Source organism: Aegilops tauschii, chromosome 6 (genome assembly GCF_002575655.3).
Source record: "Aegilops tauschii subsp. strangulata cultivar AL8/78 chromosome 6, Aet v6.0, whole genome shotgun sequence".
NCBI classification, from domain to species: domain Eukaryota; kingdom Viridiplantae; phylum Streptophyta; class Magnoliopsida; order Poales; family Poaceae; genus Aegilops; species Aegilops tauschii.
In genome coordinates, this window is record NC_053040.3 from 315,893,436 (window position 1) to 315,899,435 (window position 6,000).

Consider the following 6,000-nt stretch of genomic DNA (forward strand, 5'->3'; position numbering starts at 1 on the left):
TTGTTCCTGACGCCAAAGCCTCGTATATATACCCAAACTTCTAGAACATAACCTAGATCGGGAGTTCCGCCGTCGCAAACCTCTGTAGCCACCAAAAACCAATCGGGACCCTGTTCCGGCATCCTGCCGGAGGGGGAATCCCTCACCGGTGGCCATCTTCATCATCCCGGTGCTTTCCATGACGAGGAGGGAGTAGTTCACCCTCGGGGCTGAGGGTATGTAACAGTAGCTATGTGTTTGATCTCTCTCTCTCTCTCTCTCTCTCTCTCTCTCTCTCTCTCGTGTTCTTGATTCGGCACGATCTTGATGTATCGTGAGATTTGCTATTATAGTTGGATCTTATGATGTTTCTCCCCCTCTACTCTCTTGTAATGGATTGAGTTTTCCCCTTGAAGTTATCTTATCGGATTGAGTCTTTAAGGATTTGAGAACACTTGATGTATGTCTTGCGTGGGATACCCGTGGTGACAATGGGGTATTCTATTGATTCACTTGATGTATGTTTTGGTGATCAACTTGCGGGTTCCGTAACCTTGGGAATCTATGCATAGGGGTTGGCACACGTTTTCGTCTTGACTCTCCGGTAGAAACTTTGGGGCACTCTTTGAGGTTCTATGTGTTGGTTGAATAGATGAATCTGAGATTGTGTGATACATATTATATAATCATACCCACGGATACTTGAGGTGACATTGGAGTATCTAGGTGACATTAGGGTTTTGGTTGATTTGTGTCTGAAGGTGTTATTCTAGTACGAACTCTATGATAGATCGAACGGAAAGAATAGCTTCATGTTATTTTACTACGGACTCTTGAATAGACCGATCAGAAAGGATAACTTTGAGGTGGTTTCGTACCCTATCATAATCTATTCGTTTGTTCTCCGCTATTAGTGACTTCGGAGTGACTCTTTGTTGCACGTGTAGGAATAGTTATATGATCCAATTATGTTATTATTGTTGAGAGAACTTGCACTAGTGAAAGTATGAACCCTAGGCCTTGTTTCCTAGCATTGCAATACCGTTTACGCTCACTTTTATCGCTTGTTACCTTGCTGTTTTTATAATTTCAGATTACAAAAACTTATATCTACCATCCATATTGCACTTGTATCACCATCTCTTCGCCGAACTAGTGCACCTATACAATTTACCATTGTATTGGGTGTGTTGGGGACACAAGAGAGTCTTTGTTATTTGGTTGCAGGGTTGCTTGAGAGAGACCATTGTAAGTGCATCTAGTGCCCCTTAGTGATTTTGGTGTATTGAAGACTTATAGGTTAAGGGACTGATGCATTTTTGAGTGTACACATGTCTATAAGTCTATGAGTGTAACATCCCAAATTTTCAATTTGGTATGTTATACATAGATCATCATTGCATATCATATTTTATTGCATTTTGACAAATCCTCGATAAATCCTAAGCAACTCAAGGACCCTCGGAGAGAGTTGGGGATTTTCTCGAATTCTCATATTTGATTTTCATCAAATAATAAGACGAGGATTTTGGTTTTAATTATTTTCTCTCCGGAAAAATATTTCATTTTAAAAATAAACGAGAGGAGAAAATATGACTTCTCCAAAACAATTGAAATACTGGAGGAAAAGTGTTAAAATCATTTATTGGAATTTATTTGGATTTTATTTGCAATTTTAATTGCATAAAAAATATTGCATGTTTTCAAAAAAATTTATTTTGTGTTAAAAAAATGTTCACCCTATCCTAGATTTTCTAACTAGACGGGGAAAATTTATTTTATCTTTTTTGGACTTTTATTTATTTTTCTACGAATTATTTTCCGTGGAACGTATTAAAAAAAATTTTTTTGCACTGCGCCCGACTGGGCCAAGCCCAGCCGAGCCGCAGGCCGGCCTGCCCCGCGTCGTCCTCTCCTCGCACGACGCCGCCGCCGCGCCATGTCCATGGCGGACACGGGAACGCCGCCGCCGCACCTTGCCCCTCCCCCAAGCTGCTGCCCCCCTTCCTATATATATAGCCCCCCTCCTCTCACCTCACCTCGCCCGTCGCCGCCCGCACCCGCCTCGCTCGCCGCCGCCGGAGCCGAAGCCCGAGCCGCCGTCGCTCGCCGCACTCGCCGCCCCTCGCCACCCCCCGAGCCCCGTCGCCCTCGCCGGAGCAGCCGAGCCCCGCCGGAGCCCCGCCCCCGACGAGGTACTGCCCCGTTCGTTGCCGGTTTTTCTTAAAAAAAACCCTAGATCGGTTTTTTTTTCGGTTTTATTATTTTGCGAGCGTTCACCGAACCGTTCGTTTTAACGAACACGTTCGTCGGTTTTTCTCTGTTAACGAACGTCCGTTCTTTAACCATTCGTCCATTTTTCTTTTTCGTCGGATTATTCCGCTATTTTCTCAGATTCGATTTCTGATCGAATCTTCGTTTTTGTTTAACTTCTCGCTCGTTTATCGGAATCAGGCGATTCAAGCGCCTAGAGTTTCGTCTCGAAATTCTCTTTCCGTTTAATCTACTCAAACAAGTTTTTACTACAGTAAAATTTGACCTAGATCCAGATTAGTAAACGAAGCTTGTTTCTTTCGCCGTTTGACTTTCGTTGTTTCTTTCGAGTTGATTCTTTTTGCAAACCGGAGTTCTTAAGTTGAACTTTCTGGTTGGATCTTTCATTCGAGTTTTACCTGTGCATTAGATGAGTACTTATGGTTTGCTTGTTTGTTTGCGATAGAGTACCCGGAGTGTGCCGCTTGTTACTTCGAATCGCTAGGTTTTGCGGATCATCAGCAAGGCAAGTAACACTTTGATCATACCTTCCATACCCAGTTTTTATTACATTAAAGGGGGTCGAGGAAATACTAAGGAAACATTTCCATGTGATGCTCAACTCAAAATCCTATACCTACCAATCCCTTCGAGTGAAACCATTGAAAATCTCATACAGTTCAGTCAATTTCTTCAGTGACAAAGACAAAGTTCTTCTGGTCTCTGAGGAATTTGTTCTGACTGAGGAGTTAGCAATTCGCCAGTATGGATTGCCTACAAGTGAGGAACATGATAGCCCTGAGGAATTTGAGCCTCAAATATCCGACCGTTGCTGTGTTACGCACCAGATGTCTCAAAATATCTACCCACCTAACAGTCATATCATTAAGGGCATTTATGTCTTATCATGTCGGGCTGCTCCCTTGGCTATAAATAGCCGCCCCCTACAACCACTAGCTGGTTGGCTGCTCTGAGAGAAACTGACACTTGTCATTTGAGAGCATCCCATCCTCCGAGGACCTTGAGCGAAAGTCATCAAGTGAGGAAAACCCAAACCCAAACACCTACAAACCCAAAGTGATTGAGCATCACTGAAGAGATTGATCCTGCGTGGATCCGACGCTTGTTACCTTTGAAGATTGTGCATCTTCCAGACGGTTAGGCGTCATGGTCTAGAGCATCCAAGAGGAAATTGTGGATCGTTGAGTGACCGAGTTTGTGAAGGTTTGGAAGTCACCTGAAGACTTACCACGAGTGATTGGGCGAGGTCTGTGTGACCTTAGCTCAAGGAGAATACGGTGAGGACTGTTTGTCCTCAGGTTTAAATACCTAGCCGCTCCAACCAGACGTACAACTATCACAGCAGTTGGAACTCGTCTACCAAATCATTGTCTTCACCAAGCCTACTCAACTCTTTCATTTCCTCATAACTGTGTTGTGTGCTTGTTCATATCAGTTTGAAGACTTTGACTGAAGACTTTCTCAATTTTCTCAGTTCAGTTTCTTTAGTCTGTTTGTCTTCATCCTGTGCTATCCTGTGTTTACGCTTTCTGTACTCTGTGCCTGCTTTCATTTCATCATGATGACCATGTTTATGTTCTGCCATGTTTGCATCTGAGTACTTATTCCACTGCAAGTAGTTCTTCGCTTAGGAATTTCCTCACCCTGAAATTCCTCAGTGAAGAATTCATAAAAATCGCCTATTCACCCCCCCTCTAGTTGATATAACGCACTTTCAACCATCTTCATCCTACGCCTCCCACGGATTGATAAACCATAGGTCATCCACTTGAGGGAAATTTGCTACTGTCCTACAAACCTCTGCACTTGGAGGCCCAACAACGTCTACAAGAAGAAGGTTGTGTAGTAGACATCACATACCATTACGTTGTGGTGTTCTGGGTGGCGTGAGTTGCGAAACTATTCCGCATTGTTTCAAATGAAGACCAAACTCGTAACTCAAATATTCACCTCCACGATCAGATCATAGAAACTTTATTTTCTTGCTACGATGATTTTCCACTTCACTCTGAAATTCTTTGAACTTTTTAAATGTTTCAGACTTATGTTTCATCAAGTAGATATACCCATATCTGCTCAAATCATCTGTGAAGGTCAGAAAATAACGATACCCGCCGCGAGCATCAACACTCATCGGACCGCATACATCAGTATGTATTATTTCCAATAAGTCTGTTGCTCGCTCCATTGTTCTGGAGAATGGAATCTTAGTCGTCTTGCCCATGAGGCATGGTTCGCAAGCATCAAGTGATTCATAATCAAGTGATTCCAAAAGCCCATCAGCATGGAGTTTCTTCATGCGCTTTACACCAATATGACCTAAACGGCAGTGCCACAAATAAGTTGCACTATCATTATTAAACTTATATCTTTTGGCTTCAATACTATGAATATGTGTATCACTACTATCGAGATTTAATAAAAATAGACCACTCATCAAGGGTGCATGACCATAAAAGGTATTACTCATATAAATAGAACAACCATTATTCTCTGATTTAAATGAATAACCGTCTCGCATCAAACAAGATCCAGATATAATGTTCATGCTTAACGCTGGCACCAAATAACAATTATTCACGTCTAAAACTAATCCCGAAGGTAGATGTAGAGGTAGCGTGCCGACGGCGATCACATCGAGTTTGGAACCATTTCCCACGCGCATTGTCACCTCGTCCTTAGCCAATCTTCGCTTAATATGTAGCTCCTGTTTTGAGTTGCAAATATGAGCAACAGAACCAGTATCAAATACCCAGGCGCTACTACGAGCATTAGTAAGGTACACATCAATAACATGTATATCAAATATGCCTTTCACTTTGCCATCCTTCTTATCCGCCAAATACTTGGGGCAGTTTCGCTTCTAGTGACCAGTACCTTTGCAGTAGAAGCACTCAGTCTCAGGCTTAGGTCCAGACTTGGGCTTCTTCACTTGAGCAACAACTTGCTTGCCGTTCTTCTTGAAGTTCCCCTTCTTCCCTTTGCCCTTTTTCTTGAAACTAGTGGTCTTGTTAACCATCAATACTTGATGCTCCATCTTGATTTCTACCTCCGCAGCCTTTAGCATTGCGAAGAGCTCGGGAATTGTCTTATCCATCCCTTGCATATTATAGTTCATCACAAAGCTTTTGTAGCTTGGTGGCAGTGATTGAAGAACTGTGTCAATGACACTATCAACTGCAAGATTAACTACCAGCTGAGTCAAGTGATTGTGGTACCCAAACATTCTGAGTATATGCTCACTGACAGAACTATTCTCCTCCATTTTGCAGCTGTAGAACTTATTGGATACTTCATATCTCTCAATCCGGGCATTTGCTTGAAATATTAACTTCAACTCCTGGAACATCTCATATGCTCCATGACGTTCAAAACATCGTTGAAGTCCCGGTTCTAAGCCGTAAAGCATGGCACACTGAACTATCGAGTAGTCATCAGCTTTGCTCTGCCAGGCATTCACAACATCTGGCGTTTCTCCTGCAGCGGGTCTTGCACCTAGCGGTGCTTCCAGGACGTAATTCTACTATGCAGCAATGAGGATAATCCTCAAGTTACGGACGCAGTCCGTGTAGTTGCTACCATCATCTTTCAACTTAGCTTTCTCTAGGAACGCATTAAAATTCAACGGAACAGTAGCATGGGCCATTTATCTACAACAACATAGACATGCAAAATACTATCAGGTACTAAGTTCATGATAAATTAAAGTTCAGTTAATCATATTACTTAAAAACTCCCACTTAGATA